Here is an 18,849-nt window from a genome sequence, read left to right as displayed (position 1 = left end):
ACAAATTTCCTTGGGAATTATTCAATTGTAGGTTAGTTTTCTTTTGCATCTGTAACAACCACAAACTCATAAGTTTAAAAGAATGCAAATTTATTATTTCAGTTTCTGGAGGTCAAAATTTGGGTATAGTATGGGTTAGCTGGTTCTTTCCTTAGAGTCTCACAAGGCTGATTTCAAGGTATCAGCAGGGCTGTGATCCTTTCTGGAAACTCTGTAGATAAGTCCACTTCCAAATTAATTCACCGTGTTGGCAGAATACATGTAGTTGTAGAAATGAGAGGTTCCCATGATCTTGATAATTGTCAGCTGGGGACCATTCTCTTCTTTTAGGGGCGACATACACTCTTTGGCTTATGGCCCCTTACCACCATCTTCAAAGTCAGCAATGGCAAATCAGGTTAAGCTTCAGGTCTCCCTAACCTCTCTCTCTGCCTCATCCCTCCTGCCTTCTTCTGTCACATCTTTCTGCCCAGCCTTCAGTTCCGCAGCTCAAAAATTTTAATTTTGCCGTTTCTCCGTACATTCAAGATCCAACAAATTAACAAGAGACTAAAACAGGTATGCAACTAGTTTCATCTTCAATTCAGTGCTACAGGTCACTTAGCATGCTGTGTATGGAAAGATACGAGTCTACAATGAGATTCAAGTCTTTGGTGCGATGTAACCCACTAGGAGTATGTAGTAATGCTGTCTGTGTGTACTTGGGTGGAGCTAGAGTAGGTAGGTGAAGAAGAAGGTCTCAGAATGTGTGTCATGCAAAACTCACTAGGAGTACTTAGTGATGTTGTCTGTGTGTACTTGGGTGGAGCTAGAGTCGGTGGGTGAAGAAGGAGGTCTCAGCATGTGTGTCATGCAGACCCCACTAGGAGTATGTAATGATGTTGTCTGTGTGTACTTGGGTGGAGCTAGAGTCAGTGGGTGAAGAAGGAGGCCTCAGCATGTGTGTCATGCATTTGCAGCACAGCACCTAACTTACAACTATAATGTCCACAAATATCTCTGGAAACAGACCCAAATGTTTATGTTCATAAAGCTCTGAATTCTCTTCTATATTGGAGATTCTTAGAAAGTTAAATCAAAATAAGAAGGTTTCTCTAGTGATGCTGAGCAGCTATATAGCTTTTCTCCTGTATCTCACTGTTAGATTGCTTAGGTTGACACATTTTTTTTTATCATTGTCTGTGCTATAGTTATATGATGCAGATATAACCAGCTCACTAAACTACATTATGGCACCTTGATTGCAACTTTGGTATTCCCAGATCCCATTCTTAGAGTCGCACCTGCATTTTACCCTTTTCTTCTGTCTACCCAACCAAAAGGTCTTCAGTTTTATTGTTCAGTCATCTATATTTTACCCACATTTCCATCTGCTGTAATTATTTAAGAGTTCATCTCAATGTCACCTTTTCAGGGAAGCTAGATGCAAATAATGATAATAGTTACTATTTTTAAAATAAAGGGTAGGTCAGACACTAGGACCTTTACATGATGCATAGAATTTACTTTTTAATTAAGTTTATAAGGTATTATCATACCCATTTGTTTTTTTTTTTGAGACAGAGTCTCGCTCTGTCACCCGGGCTGCAGTGCAGTGGCTTGACAAGGCTGGAGTGCAGTGGCGCAATCTCGGCTCACTGCAAGCTCTGCCTCCTGGGCTCACGCCATTCTCCTGCCTCAGCCTCCTGAGTAGCTGGGATTACAGGCGGGCGCCACCATGCCTGGCTAATTTTTTTTTGTATTTTTAGTAGAGACGGGGTTTCACTGTGTTAGCCAGGATGGTCTTGATCTCCTGACCTCGTGATCCACCCTTCTCAGCCTCCCAAAGTGTTGGGATTACAGGCGTGAGCCACTGTGCCTGGACTATTATACCCATTTTAAAGTGAAGAAACAGACTCAATGTGATTAACTCGTTTCTTAGAGAGCAAAGTTTGCAAATCCATGTTGGTTCAAACACAAATGCCTTGTTCTAAATTACATTGCAATGATAAATTTCTCCATGACTGTGGCTTCTTAGGTTTAAATCCATTCATTTCTTCATGACCCATCTCAAGGTCACTTTCTGCACAAACATTTGTAATTCCCCCAAGCACATCATTCCTAGATTTTCAACCTCTTATTTCCTTATGTACTTCACTCCTGAAACCTTTGTCATTTCTCTTCTTGTATTATTTGCCCTTATTTTCTACATTCCTTGATGAGCTGTTTGTGACCTCCCTGAAGACCAGGACCAAGTCTCATTAACTTTATTTTGTTTAAAGGGCCCAGCATTCTACCTAATAAATGACCAATAAACAACTGAATTGATTAACACTTCTCTGAGTGGATTTTCAAAGAGCCTGACATGAGAATGGCTCTGCTTATACTAGAAGAATGTAGAGAAGGATGACTTAAATCATGTTTAAGTTACCTTTAATCTCCCTAATTGAGGCTTCAGCTTTGAAGTTAAATTTCAAAATGTTTAAAAGTGCATTACTGACTTCACACACTATTTCGGCTGTACGTCAATGCTCACCCACTGGGAGTATCAACCTTCCAAAGACTAAAGCTAATGTTTGAGGGAGGAGCACCAGCAGTTAGTGGTGCCAAAAGATTCAGGCCTTGGGGATCTTCATAAAACAACCCACCCCTTTCTTAACACAGTGATGTTACCACTTGCTAATCAGTCAACAACTGGCCTCTGTAACAGAACTCCTCTAGATTCACATAGTTCATAAAAGCAGAAGCATCCATGGACTTTCCTTTACTAAGAACCATCTAGTTCCATGAAACTGTTTAGCTTTGGGGCGGGAAATTATCACAGCCCTAAAGATGGGGAGATGGGACTATGCTGCCATTTTCTTTTTATTATTGGAGGCAAAATTGAGAAAATAATATACTTTCAGATGTCATTTCAAAAGCCTTTTCATACTAGGCAAACATATTTAATGGCTTGTATAATAACTCTTTTTATATATTTAGAATAATTCACAAGATGTTCCCCAAACTCTGTCCAAAATAAGAGAAGGCTCAGCTAGAAGAGACTCAAACATCAAAGAAAATGTGTGATCTCATGTAGCAACATAGCCAATATACAGGGTCAGCAGTTCAACACCACCACCAAGGACTCAGGGTTTTAACAGCTCTTTACTCTGCCTCTCTGAGCATGGTGGAGTTTGTCCTCTAGCTCCTCTCCTGTAATCACAAGGTGAATCCTGCACCTCCACCTTCATGTCTTCCTATAACCGGGTCAGAAAGGACGAAGGGGAAAAGAAGATATATCTTATCTCTAAGTTCCTCATTAAAGGCAATGAATATTTTCTAGAAACGTACAGCAGAAGTCCTTCACTACTGAAGCCAGAGGAATTAATTACCATTATTGGAAGACTAATTGAGATTCACCTCCAGGAGCAAAAGACGATTTGTCTTCTCTAATCATATACCTGCATATACTGGAATAAATGCTGTTTCAGTAACAAGGCGGAGTGAATTAAACACATTATTCATTTTTACCCTTTACAATGGTCCAGCAAGGAAGGTTAGTGTGGTAGATATTGATGATGCTCACCAATATGTATGGTTCTCTTCCTTTTAGCCACAGAAAGGGATTACAATTTCATGCCTCTTGAGTCAGGTCATGTACCTCCTTTTAGTCAATGACATTTAAGTAAATATGACATGTCCTACTCCTGGGCAGCGAATATTTAATGATTAATTGATAGCATTCTCTTAGCTTGAAGACACATGGTGGTAGCTGGTGTTGAGATGGAGATACAAAGCTGAGCCACCTTGTGAAAGACATCTCCCTTGGCGAGTCTTTCAGATAGATATACAGCGGAACACAAGCAAGTGAGAAATAGACCTGCACTGCTTTGAGGCACTGAGATTGTGTTTTTACAGCATATCAGCTTATGATTGCTACAGGTGGTCAAGTAGAATTATCTCCAATTAGTTTTTCTGATTCAGTTGGCCACAGAAATGATGTAAGTTACTCAGTTCTGCCTCCTAGTACAGCTCCATTCCAACTTAAAATTATTTCAAGCACCATTAGTTCACACATCAGCTTTGAATGTATTTGTCTAAATTCTTTAATATTATTTACTCTCACTCATGATGTCTTTTAAAGTAGTATGTCATTTGGACCTACTTTCCTTTTAATGAATTTTTTTCTAAATGGGTACTTCCCCTTTAAATAGGTAAGATTACTTTTACTATAGAATATAGTAAGCTTGTCCAACCTGTGGCCTGTGGTTTGCATGTGCCCCAGGATAGCTTTGAATGTGGCCCAACACAAATTCGTAAACTTTCTTAAAACATTGTGAGATTTTTGGGGTGATTTTATTTAGTTCGTCAGCTGTCTTTAGTGTTAGTGTATTTTATGAGTGGCCCAAGACAATTCTTCTTCTTCCAGTGTGGCCCAAGGAAGCCAAAAGATGAACACCCCTCTGGAAACTTCCTCCACTCACATCAGCAAAGGCCAAGTGGGAAATTTAAACTTCCACCCTTGTGAGGCTGTAATGAGGTACCCAGCAGCTCCACCAGTGTGGGGTCAGAGAAGGCTGGGTAGGGACTGTCAGTGGAAACTCCTGGGGAACGTGGACTTCCATTCGCACATCACAGTCATGAGGCACCTTGCTGCTTAGCCACTGAGGTGGTGTCACATGAGGCCTAGTAAAGAGTCAAGATTTCCACTATCACCCAGTGGTCCCTCATGGCCACTACCATAGTGGTGTCAGTGGAGGCCAGAAGGGAATCAGGAATCCTCACCTCCCACCAGCAGTCATGAGCAATCCTCCTTCTTATTTGTGAGGCTGAGTGAGGAAATGGATTTCTATCTCCACCTGGAAGTAACCATGTGCCACTTCTCTTCTGCAGCCAGGGTGGTATCAGAAAATGCCAGGTAAAACCAAAGCTTCAAATGAAATCCAGAGTCTTATAATAGAGACATTTTCAGATTCTAATACGAAATCATGGGGCATACTGAGAACCAGGAAGATCTGAAACCAAGTGAAAAAAGACAACTAATAGAGGCCAAGATAGAGATTACACAGATGATAGAACTATCTGACAGCGATGTTAAAGCAGCTATCATAAAAATGCTTCAATGAACAATGATAAATATACTTGAGACAGAAAGTGAAATCCTCAGCAAAGAAACAGATTAGATAAAGTAGAACCAAAGTAATATTAAAATTGATGTTAAAATTGACATATATATTAAATTCCAAATGTCCTCACTTTATGGTGGGGTCACATACCAAAAAACCTATCATAAGTCAACTTGGGAATGGTTTATCAGAACTTAGCCCCTTTGTAAGTGGAAGAGCATACTAAATGTGCATCATTTTGGCACCATTTAATCAAAAAATCCGAGTCAGGAATTGTCTGTAAAGTATCAATGGATGCGTTCGACAACGGAATATAGGAGACAGAGGAAAAGAATCAGTAAACTGGAGGAAAGAACATTAGACATTACCTAATCTGAACAACAAAGACATAGAAAATAGATGAAAAGAAAATGAACACGGAGTCTCAAGGGTCTGTGGGACAATAGCAAAAGATAATACTGGCATTCCTGGAGTTTCAGAAAAAAAAGGAGAAAGAAGGCATTATTTAAGAAGTACTAAAAGAAACTTCCTAAATTTGCCAAGACATAAACCAATAGACTCAGCAAGCAAACGCCAAATAGAACAAACTCTGAGAAATCCATGCCTAGACACATTGTAAATAAACCTCTGGGAACTAAAGACAAGAAAATCTTGAAAGCAGTCAGAGAAAAATGACAACTTTCCTATAGGTAAATGACAGTGGAGCAGAATTCTTATCATAAAGCATGGAGGTGGCAAAGCCATGGCACAATGTTCTTCAAGTACTGAAAAATCCTACACCTTCTGAATATGTCTTTCAGAAATGAAGTGGGAAATCAACACATTCTCAGACAAAGGAGAATAAGAGAATTTGTCACCAGCAGACCTGCCTAAGAAGGATGACTAAAGGATGGTATCTAAACAAAAAGAAAGCAAAAGGGAAGAAACCTTGGAAGGGAGAAAGAACACTGTTAGCAGAACTATATGTAACTACAACAGATTTTTCTTCTCCTCTTGAATTTTCTCAAGTATGATTTCTAAATTATGCCGGTTGAACCAAAAATTATAAAACTCTCTGCTGTGGTTCTAAATGTATGCAAAGGAAATATTTAAGGAAATTATTTTATAAATTGGGGAATTAAAGGCAAGTAAAGGTATAATTTTACAAGAATTAGTAAGATGATAACACAAGTAGACTATGATAAATTCATATATATATACATATATAATGTAATACACAGATCAACCACTTAAAAATTGCACTATTTTGAGTGTAAATGTTCAGTTGCTACAGGAAGATAGAAAAATGCAAACAGAGAAACACAAAAACAGAGAGAACAGACTGAAAACAAAAGTAGTTGTGAATTACATCGTGAGTCAATGATTCCCTTTTCAATTTCTTTCAAACTTCTGGTCAAATCAGGCAGAAGCCTCAGTCTGGTGACAGGAGTCTGTCACAATTCCCTGGTATTGCTAAACTCTCTTCTTTAACCCAGAGGGAGCAGATCTCAAATTCAGAGCCTGGGCAGGTGACAGCATTTAGCCAGAACTCTATAACACTGCTTGAATTGCGATTATTTTTAAAGTCACTTTTCTTTGTGTCAGTTGATATGTTTTCACACACAGGTGTTATACAATATTTCTTTTATGATAGAAAATACAAAACGATGGGTCAATATATGGAAAGAATGTTAAATAAATTATAGTTCATATATCCAAAAAGAGCAAATATCAGGAAGATGGTATCCAAATGACTGAAATTGGTGAACTCATTTAGGCAAAGTGCCAGTCACTTTCCATCTTATTTACTTTAATAAAACATTTATTGTATGAAATATTTATTATTATTATTATTATTATTATTACTATTTTTGAGATGGGGTCTTGCTCTGTCACCGAGGCTGGAGTGCAGTGGCATGATCTCTGCTCACTGCAACCTCCGCCTCTCGGGTAAAAGTGATTCTCTGCCTCAGCTGGGACTACAGGTGCCCACCACCACGTCCAGTTATTTTTTGTATCTTTAGTAGAGATGGGGTTTCGCCATGTTGGCCAGGCTGGTCTTGATCTCCTGGCCTCAAGTGATCCACCCGCCTTGGCCTCCCAAAGTGCTGGGATTATAGGGATGAGCCACCGTGTCCAGCCTTATTATTTGTTGAAGTACTTATTTAGCCCACTATAATGTGAGCTCCTTAAAATCAGGAAAGATGTCGATTTTGTTTCTTTACCATTTAGCACTATATTTGACACAACATTCATGTTTGGTGAATGTCTGATTGAACAGCTCTAAAGGAAGACAGAGAAGAAGAGTAAATTAGGCCCCTTTGTTACACTTTGTTTATGGTGGACCAAGGAAATAAAAGTTGTAAATAATGTATTTGGTTGAACTTTTTTCTGATCATGTGTTTATGAATGCATTGGGGTAGTGGGTATAAAACTAAAGGATGTGAAAATGGGTGGTATGATATCATTTCATCAAATTCAACAACAAATATATGAGAGTGCTGCCAGATATTTCACATTCAGTTTTCAGTAAACTACATTTTGCTTTCAGAAAGATTAAAATTTTAGCATAGGCATGTGCCTATTTATTTGTTTTGGGATTTTTGTTTTGTTTTGTTTTTGGAGACAGAGTCTCGCTCTATCCCCCATGCTGGAGTGCCGTGGTGCAATCTCGGCTCACTGCAACCTCTGCCTCCCGCATTCAAGTGATTCTCCTGCCTCAGCCTCAGCCTCCCATGTAGCTGGAATTAAAGGCATGTGCCACCATGTCTGGCTAATTTTTGTACTTTTGGTGACAGGGGCTTCACCATGTTGGCCAGGCTGGTCTTGAACCCCTGGCCTCAAGTGATCAGCCTGCCTTGGCCTCTCAAAGTGCTGGGATTATAGGCGTGTGCATGCCCATTTACATTACAATTTTTATCAACTACTTTACACAAGGACCTTAAATTTATTTTTTTGACTTCACATATGGGGTCTATTCTTGAGAAATACTGTCATAATTTTACAAAAATTATTATTAGCAAAGTTGAAAAAAATTCTTTATGTATATATTTGTATATATATTTGTATGCATGTATTTTATCTGTATACTTTAAGAATGTTAGAGCTCTTCTTTTAATCTTGTTCTTTTTACCCACCTAACTAACTCGAAAAGGTGAAAGAAAATATCTGAAAGGCTCAGCTCCCATTTTTTCTGGAAATTACAGATTTTCTTGCACATGTAAAAAAATGCTTGAGGAGATGAATAGTCGTTGTTTATGCACACTAAATGAAACCTCGTTTCGCTTGTGCATGTGTACGTGTGTGTATAAATAGCAAAGTTAAATTTATGACTTAGATTATATGGCAGGACTTTCTTACTTAAACTTATTATTACTCTCAGACACAAACAGTAACAGGGACTAATGATTAAATTTTCCAGATGTGTCCTGGTCAGATATGCATTGGAAGTAGATAAGAAACATAGAAGTTAGCATATTATCTTGCTGTACAAATAGCTATTGAGCAAGTGAAATCAGTTGTTTTTCAAAATCTCCTATTTGAAACACTCTTGACATTGTTACATTTTTAGCAACCTCCTATTCAACAGATAAACACAAAGATAAATTTTGGGCTGTGCTTATTCAAATGATCACAGACTTGGAGTCTTTGGTCTCCCTGAAATTTACTGTATTGTTCTAAGAACTTTTTGATGTCTTAGGGAAACAAAATTGGTATTTTCTAGTTTTTAAATATTTTTAATTGATAATAATTATACATATTTATGGTATACATGGGATATTTTGATACATGCACACAATATATTATGTAATAGTTAAATCAAGGTACTTAGGTTACTCATCACCTCATACATTTATCATTCATTTTTTAAATTTATTTATTTTTTAAAATTTTTGTGGATACATAGTAGGTGTATATATTTATGAGGTATATGTGATGTTTTTATACAGGCATGCAATGTGAAATAAGAACATCATAAAGAATGGGGTATTCTTCCCCTCAAGCATTTTTCCTTTGAGTTACAAATAATCCAATTACATTCAATTTATTTTCAAATATACAACTAAGTTATTATATTATTAACTATAGTCACCCTATTGCACTATCAAATAGTAGTTCTTATTCATTCTTTATTTTTTGCACCCATTAACTAACCTCACCTCTCCCTACTCCCCTCCCCAGCCTCTGGTAACTATCCTCCTCTCTATGTCCATGATTTCAATGGATATGATTTTTAGAATATTTCATATCTTCTCTTCTATCTATTTTGAAATATATAATACATTTTTATTAACTATAGTCACTCCACTCCACTATTTAATACTAGAACTTCTTCCTTTGGCCTATGTTTACAATCATTCACCGACCTCTCTTCATCCCCTACTCCCTACTCCGTTCCCAGCCTCTGGTAACTATTTTGAATATTTTTGAAGAATAAAGTAAGAAATTAGCAATTCTTACATTTCACTAGTTTGAACTTATAAAGAACAAGGAAATCTTGTGATACAATTTATATCAGGAAGAAAAACGGTACATGTTGCCCTCCATCACATAGTCTGACAATGTCATATCCTCTTACTTCAAGGAACAATAGTTTGTTTCATCTTTCACACTAATACTCATTTCAGAAGAATGAAAGGCCATATTCGTGGGAAATGACATTTGAAAACTGGAAAAAAGGGAAGAGCATATTCATGAGGAGAGAATGATTCATTTTAGGGGCGTTGTTCTTTCCAATGCACAATAAATCAAAGTTAAATATAATTCATTTCTTCATTCAATAAACATTGAGTGACAGTCTAATGTGTGGCAAGCTTTAGGTTGTCACAATTACTTTGGTGAATACAGAAAAAGTGTCTCCTCTCATAGGAGTACTTATATTTTATTGAATGGAGTCAGATTATAAACAGGGAAAACTATAAAGTAATTTCACATGAGAAGTACTATAAGGACAATAAAAGAGAACGACAGAAAGTGACAAGGAGACAGAAGAAGTGACAGTTGTACTGAAGGTCAAGGAAGGTACTGTGGTCTGACTATAGTAACTTATACCTGGGCAAGAGGACCCCCTGCCTGAGGCTCTGTGCTTTCGAGAGCCTGCATATTATAATACATATGCATACATACACACATTTATTTAAAACACACACAAATAAATGAATGCATGTCTAACTTTGCATCTATCATTGCAGGCACAGCATGGGCTTTAATTTTAAACTCCTACCCTCATGACTAATGGCATTCAGTTTCTTTTCTGTTTCTTTTTCTTTCTTTCTTTTTTTTTTTTTTTTTTTTTTGAGACAGTGTTGCTCTGCAGGCTAAGCTGGAGTGCAGTGGTACGAACTGGGCTCACTGCAACCTCTGCCTCCCGGGCTGAAGCAGTTCTCCTGCCTCAGCCTCCCAAGTAGCTGGGATTACAGGCGTGTGCCACCACGCCCAGCTAATTTTTTTTTTTGTATTTTTAGTAGAGACAGTGTTTCACCATATTGGCCAGGCTGGTCTCGAACTTCTGACCTCAGGTAATCCGCCCGCCTCGGCTTCCCAAAGTGCTAGGATTACAAGCATGAGCCACCGCACCCGGCCAGCAGTCAGTTTCTAGGAAAAGCGTTCTCTCTTTTGGCCCTATGTCCTCAAAAAAAGACAGTGGAGATTTGTGCATTGCTCGCTGTTGATTTCAGAAGTGGACACTGTGTTGGAGTCTATAAAATATTTGAGCTGCTTAGGTAAGAAAAAAGACAAATTCTTGTCAGTTAAAAACAAATGTCCAAATTCTCTGCATAGAAAAAGAATTATTTCCCTATACTACAATAGATCCATTTTCTTGCTATATTTTTCTTCTAAATTTTGTAGAGCTATTTGCAAAAGCTCTAGAAAATTTAGAAGAAATTAAGAATCAGGATGGTATTTTGCAATATATAACTCATAACTATACAACTCACATATATATGAGTTACATAGATGAGTGTGTGTTTACATGCGTGTGTGTGTGTGTCTGTGTGTGTATGTAGGTTTAGATGTAATATGCATGGAATGTTATAACATTTCTTTATATTGGTAACTAGATGGTCATTGAACTTTAGAATTGCAAAAAGTTGTATTTTTACTTAATATTTATTTAAATATATATTTAAAATATATAAATGTTTATACAAATATATGTAAAATGTTATATAATTTTTATTTTAAATTTATCATTAGCCATTATTTACTTCTTGTCTTTCTAATTTTAATAGATAATTTTAAATAGTGAAAAATCACTCTTCGACAGCATGACTATATTATTACTGATTTTTATTCTTTTTTACGATTTTGAAAGTATATTCACATATATTCAAATACTGTATACTTCAAAAAAATGGTTTTGATCCTTCTAATCATTACTACCAATATATTCCAAATTATGCAAACATATTAATTAAAACAATACAAGGAATGATATTACTAAAGTGAAAGCAAGACATTTAAATTTATGGAATTATTATACAACAGTTTATAAAGTATGTATGCCTTTATTCTATTACTCACCTAAACATTGTCAGCCCTTCAGCTTGAACACTGTCACATGTGTAATAATAATTAGATTCACTTGTCTGATATTTCACCCACCTGCAATCAAATTAACTCTATAGGTCTACATACGTACAATTTAATTTCTTTGTTACAAAGCTATGTTTGGAAGATTAACATGATATAATACATTCCATTTAATAGTTTGTTAGCTGGTCATTTGGACATGATGTCTGCGGCTTTCCATGTATCCTCTTGTCCTAACCCCAGGGAATGCTTGGTGTGGTTCTGTCTGAGAGGCAATATATCAACTATGCTCAGTTTGAAGAGTGATGAGAGAAAGATGCCTGATATTAGAGAAACAGCAAGAAGAATATGACTAACATCTGGATCACTGGGGAGAACAGAAAAAGGCCAAAATGAAGTTATTATAGTAATTCAGGTAAGATATGACAGCAGTTGGCACTGAAGTGGTAGCAATATACATGGAAAGAAGATAGAATTAGTAGGTATTTTGGAAATATTGTTAGCAATATTGCTGAAAGATTCCATATGGGATATATAGGAAGAACCAAGTTGATTCTTAAGTTGTATGAGTAAATGGGAAATAAAGTAGAATAATGCATCCATTTACTGATACAGAAGAAATAATATGCTGAAGATTGTCTTACTATAACATGGGTATTGCTGAGTAATATTTCATTATATAACTTTACTACAATTGATTCATCCTTGTCCTAATGGTAGGCATATGTTTCATTTCTCAAGAAATGGAATTTCTGAGTTAAAAGATTAATGCAATGAACTGTCAAAACAATTTTGCAAATTATTGTACAATTTAACTATCATATCAGTTGTGCCAAATTTTCACCAAGGCTTGATATTGCCAGTTTTTGCTTTCAGCTAACCTGTTGGGTGTGAAATGGTTTATCGTTTTATTTTATTTATTTTAATTTTATTTATTTACTTATTTTGAGATGGAGTCTTGCCCTGTCGCCCAGGCTGGAGGGCAGTGGTTCGACCTCTGCTCACTGCAACCTCCATCTCCCAGGTTCAAGTGATTCTCCTGCCTCAGCCTCCCGAGTAGCTGGGACTACAGGCATGCACAATCATGCCCAGATAATTCTTGCATTTTTAGAAGAGACAGGGTTTCACCATGTTGGCCAGGCTGGTCTCATACTCCTGACCTCAGGTGATCTGCCCACCTCGGCCTCCCAAAATGCTGGGATGCAGGTGTGAGCTACCATGCCCAGCCTATTGTTTTATTTTAATATGCATTTCCTGGATGATTAATAATGTTGAATACCTTTTTTTGCAGTTATAGGACATCCATGTATCCTCTCTGAGAAGTCATTCTTCAAGTATTTGGCCCAGTTTTTTTTTTTATTGAGTTATTCTTTTTATTGTTGGCTTGTAGGCATTCTTTACATTTTCTGGATACGATCCTTTATCAGATATTTGTCTCGCACTTTTTCTTTGCCCAATCTGTGGAATGTGTTCTCATTTTTTAAGAGTGTCTTTTGATGAGCAAAAGTTTTTAATTTAGATAAAATCCAACTTACCCTTTAAAAAAATACTTCATGCTTTTTATGTCCCATCTAATGAATATTTTCCAACTCCAAGGTCAGAAATGCTTTCTCTCTCTTTCTTTTTCCTAGAAGCTTACAGTTTTGGCTTTTATATTCAGTTCTAGCATTTATTTCAATTTAATTTTAATGTATTTTTGTAGTGGACGTTGAAATATCTTATTTTTCCATATGGAGATTTATCCCTATTCCAGTAGCACTGGGTTGAGAAAACTATCATTTCCCTTTTAAATTTCTTGGCATCTTTCTCTTTTTTTTTTTTTTTTTTTTTGAGACAGAGTCTCTCTCTGTCCCCCAGGCTGGAGTGCAGTGGCGCAATCTCGGCTCACTGCAAGCTCCGCCTCCCGGGTTCATGCCATTCTCCTGTCTCAGTCTCCTAAGTAGCTGGGACTACAGGCGCCTGCCACCACGCGTGGCTAATTATTTTTGTATTTTTAGTAGAGACGGGGTTTCACCGTGTTAGCCAGGATGGTCTCAATCTTCTGACCTCGTGATCCACCCGCCTCGGCCTCCCAAAGTGCCGGAATTATAGGCGTGAGCCACCGCGCCCGGCCTCTTGGCATCTTTATAGAAATAAGTTGACTACATATGTTGAGATCTATTTTTAAACTTTCTATTCTCTTCTATTAAGCTAAAATTCTATTGTCTTGATTACTATAACTATATACTAATTTTGGAAACCAGGTAGTGTGATACCTCCAACTTTGTTCCTTTTTTCTCTTCTTTTGGTTATTCTCAAATCTATTTTCCATATATATATTTTTAATCGGCTTGTCAGTTCCTGCTTGTCAATTCCTGGTACTGAATTGAATACTGAAAGATCAATCTGAAAAGGAATGACATGTTAATAATATTTAGTCTTTTCACTCTGCTAAGAAAATTTTTGCAACCTACTCATCTGACAAAGGGCTAATATCCAGAATCTACAATGAACTCAAACAAATTTACAAGCAAAAAACAAACAACCCTATCAAGAAGTGGGCGAAGGACATGAACAGACACTTCTCAAAAGAAGACATTTATGCAGCCAAAAAACACATGAGAAAATGCTCATCATCACTGGCCATCAGAGAAACGCAAATCAAAACCACAATGAGATACCATCTCACACCAGTTAGAGTGGTGATCATTAAAAAGTCAGGAAACAACAGGTACTGGAGAGGATGTGGAGAAATAGGAACATTTTACACTGTTGGTGAGACTGTAAACTAGTTCAACCATTGTGGAAGTCGGTGTGGCGATTCCTCAGGGATCTAGAACTAGAAATACCATTTGACTCAGCCATCCCATTACTGGGTATATACCCAAAGGTCTATAAATCATGCTGCTATAAAGACACATGCACACGTATGTTTATTGCGGCACTATTCACAATAGCAAAGACTTGGAACCAAGCCAACTGTCCAACAATGATAGACTGGATTAAGACAATGTGGCACATATACACCATGGAATACTATGCAGCCATAAAAAATGATGAGTTCGTGTCCTTTGTAGGGACATGGATGAAACTATAGGGACATGGATGAAACTGGAAACCATCATTCTCAGCAAACTATTGCAAGGACAAAAAACCAAACACCACATGTTCTCACTCATAGGTGGGAACTGAACAATGAGAACACAGGAAGGGGAACATCACACACCAGGGACTGTTGTGGGGTGGGGGAGGGGGGAGGGATAGCACTGGGAGATATACCTAATGCTAAATGATGAGTTGATGGGTGCAGCACACCAACATGGCACATGTATACATATGTAACAAACCTGCATGTTGTGCACATGTACCCTAAAGCTTAAAGTATAAAAATAATAAAAAAAAGAAAATAATAATAATATTTAGTCTCCTGATCCACCAACACAGTATATTTTTCCATTCATTTAAGTATTTTCAATTTTCTCTCAAAAAATGTGTTTTATAAGTTTCGGTGCACTGGCCTTATACGTATTCTTAAAATTTTATCCCTAAGTATTCTATACTTTGTCATGAAGTTGTGAATAACATTTAAAAATTTATTTTCTAATTGGTAACTATTATTATATAGAAATACATTCGTTATTTGCTTTTTTTTTGTATATTTACCTTGTATCTTGTAACATTAATAAATTTGCCTATTTGTTCTGGTAGATTGTATGTGGATTTCTGAGAATTTTCTCTACACAAGATTATTACATCTATTAATAAAGTTTTAATTTTATCTTTCTAATCTTTATTTCTTTTGGTTTTTATTCTTGTCCTATTACACTGGCTAAAATCTATAGTACAATGTTGAATAAAAATAGTGCAAACAAACATCATTGCTTTTTCCCAATCTTATGGGAAAAATACTCTATCTTTTTCTCTATTAAGTATCATGTTAGTTTAAGATTCTTTTGGAGATCCCCTTTATAAGATTAATAAAGTTTCTTGCTATTGGTCTTTGCTGAGATATTTTATCATGGGTAGATGTGGACATTTTAAGAATGCTTTTTCTTCATCCAGTTGAAATGGTCATTTTGTTTTTCTATTTTTTAACCCCCTTGTTATTTGGGGAGTTGCATTAATTAAATTTTGACTATTAAGCAAAACTTGCATCCCTGGAATAACCCCAATTTGGCTGTGATATATTCCCCTTTAAAATTATTGCTAGGATTAATATGTTCATATTTATTTAAGAATATTTGCAACTATCCTTATTAGAAATATTGGTCTGTGATTTTTCTTGCTTGTAATATCCTTGTCAGATTTGGTAATCTAGATTTGGCTGGAATTTTAAAAACTAGTTGGAAAGTGTTCTGTACTGCTATATTTTCTAAAAGAATTTATCTAGAATTGATGTTATTTCTCCCTTAGATATTTTATAGAAAAACCAGGGAAACTCTCTGACATAGCAGTAGTAGCTTTATTTTAAAATCCCATTTTCGAAAATCAGAGGTAGAGCTATTCATATTTTTTATTTATTTCTGGATCAGGTTTGATGTTGTATTCAAATAATTGCCTATTTAATGTAAGTTTTCAAGTGTATCAACCTAAAGTTCTTTATAAAGTTATTTTAACTTTTAAATATCTGTAGGATCTGTAGTGATGTCTTTTTTTATTGCCAAAAGTAGACACTTGTGTTCTGTCTTTTAACTAGTCTTATTTATTAAGATTTTAAAAATTTTTTCAAAAAACTGATTTTGCCTTTTCAAAATGTCTCTTATTATTCTACCACTTTATCAATTTTGCTATTTGTTTAAAAGTATATTCTTCAGCTTGTGTAATTTCTATTAATTTATCTTTAAGTTCAATGGTCTCTTCTACAGTGGCCAATCTTCTGAAAATTCATCCAGTGAATTATTTATTTCTGATATTTTGTATTTTAATTTTTAGTGGTTTCACCAGATTGCTTTTCATACAAGCCTCCTAGTTTTCAATTACATCACAGCTAATTTTAGAATATATTACATGCCTTATCTAAGAGAATTAACAGATAGCTGATATTGATTTAAGTCGGAAGTGGAGATGCTGACTGCTTTGATCAATGTGTATTAGATATAAAACAAACAATAGTTCTTTTCTAATAATATATGTTATACTCTGTTCAGAAAGGAAGTGGGGCAAATAGCATTTTTACAATACTCATGTATTTTCAGTGTTAAATACACACCAATATATACCAAAAGGTGAAAAGCTAAATCAATTTTGAGAAAGAATACAAATACAACAACAAAAAAGATCTTGCAGGATGTAAAAAACGTCTTTAGGCAATGATTTCCATAAACATCTGTTTCTAATATGAGATACAGCTTAAGAAATCACTTACATTAGCAACAAGGTTTTTTAAAAAAAACTTTTTGTAGTGGGCAAAGGACATGAACAGACACTTCTCAAAAGAAGACATTTATGCAGCCAAAAAACACATGAAGAAATGCTCATCATCACTGGCCATCAGAGAAATGCAAATCAAAACCACAGTGAGATACCATCTCACAACAGTTAGAATGGCCATCATTAAAAAAGCAGGAAACAACAGGTGCTGGAGAGGATGTGGAGAAATAGGAACACTTTTACACTGTTGGTGGGACTGTAAACTAGTTCAACCATTGTGGAAGTCAGTGTGGCGATTCCTCAGGGATCTAGAACTAGAAATACCATTTGACCCAGCCATCCCATTACTTGGTATATACCCAAAGGTCTATAAATCATGCTGCTATAAAGACACATGCACACATATGTTTATTGTGGCACTATTCACAATAGCAAAGAATTGGAACCAACCCAAATGTCCAACAACGATAGACTGGATTAAGAAAATGTGGCACATATACACCATGGAATACTATGCAGCCATAAAAAATGATGAGTTCGTGTCCTTTGTAAGGACATGGATGAAACTGGAAAACATCATTCTCAGTAAACTATCGCAAGGACAAAAAACCAAACACCGCATGTTCTCACTCATAGGTGGGAATTGAACAATGAGAACTCATGGACACAGGAAGGGGAACATCACATTCTGGGGACTGTTGTGGGGTGGGGGGAGGGGGGAGGGACAGCATTAGGAGATATACCTAATGCTAAATGACGAGTTAATGGGTGCAGGAAATCAACATGGCACATGGATCCATATGCAACAAACCTGCACATTGTGCACATGTACCCTAAAACCTAAAGTATAATAAAAAAAAAAAAAAAAAAACTTTTTGTGAAAAACTCATGTATGGCCCAACACATAACAAATAATGCAAGCCAACCAGACCTAACATAAAGGGTAAGTATGCATTAAAGAAAAGATGATTAATTTCAATACAGGCTATAAATAAATAAAAACATCAAGATTTAATTAGTTTTTACCTAGTGGAACTCAAATTTGAATCCAGAGAAGTATCTGGAGAATTTATCATGCAGATTCCTGGGCCCCCTCAACACAGAGTGTGATTCAGTGGTTCCAGAGAAAGGTCTAGGAATATTCACTTTTCACCAGTTCTCTGGGTTATTGTGAATCAGTGGTTCTCAAACCATATATCCTCCGACAATTGAGCCAGAGTAAATTGGTATAACTCCTTTTGGACAACTGTACGGAAGAATTTCCTAAAGCTAAATACACCCCATACCTGACAATTCAGCAATTCCACTTGCGATAAAAGTCAATATAATGGTTACATTTGATGGGAGGAGTACTGATCACGAGGAGCATGAAAAAGCCTCTCTTGATTTGGGTGATGGCTACATGAATATATTTATATTTTGAAAAAAATCACCAAGTTGTAAAAAGTTGCAATGAACTATGGTAAAGCTAAAAATTATGCAATGAGTAATATGTTTTTTTAAAACTCTAGGAATATAAGGGTAAGATCTAAATCACCCATCAGCATCTGGGAAAACTTTTATGATGAGTTTAAGTCCTCAGTATATGCTTATATAAGTCCCTAAACTTTGCATTTATAGTAGTTATCATTGGTATATTTATTTATTTATTTGTTTATTTTTTGAGACAGAGTCTTGCTCTGTTGCCCAGGCTGGAATGCAGTGGTGCGATCTCTGCTCACTGCAACCTCCACCTCCCGGGTTCAAGCGATTTTCCTGCCTCAGCCTCCCGAGTAGCTGAGATTACAGGTGCACGCCACCATGCCTGGCTAATTTTTGTAATTTTAGTATAGATGGGGTTTCACCATATTGGTCAGGCTGGTCTCGAACTCCTGACCTAGGTGATCCACCTGCCTCGGCC

This window comes from Symphalangus syndactylus, chromosome 7, assembly GCF_028878055.3.
Source record: "Symphalangus syndactylus isolate Jambi chromosome 7, NHGRI_mSymSyn1-v2.1_pri, whole genome shotgun sequence".
In the NCBI taxonomy this organism is placed as follows: Eukaryota; Metazoa; Chordata; class Mammalia; order Primates; family Hylobatidae; genus Symphalangus; species Symphalangus syndactylus.
Note: the sequence above shows the minus strand (reverse complement) of the source record.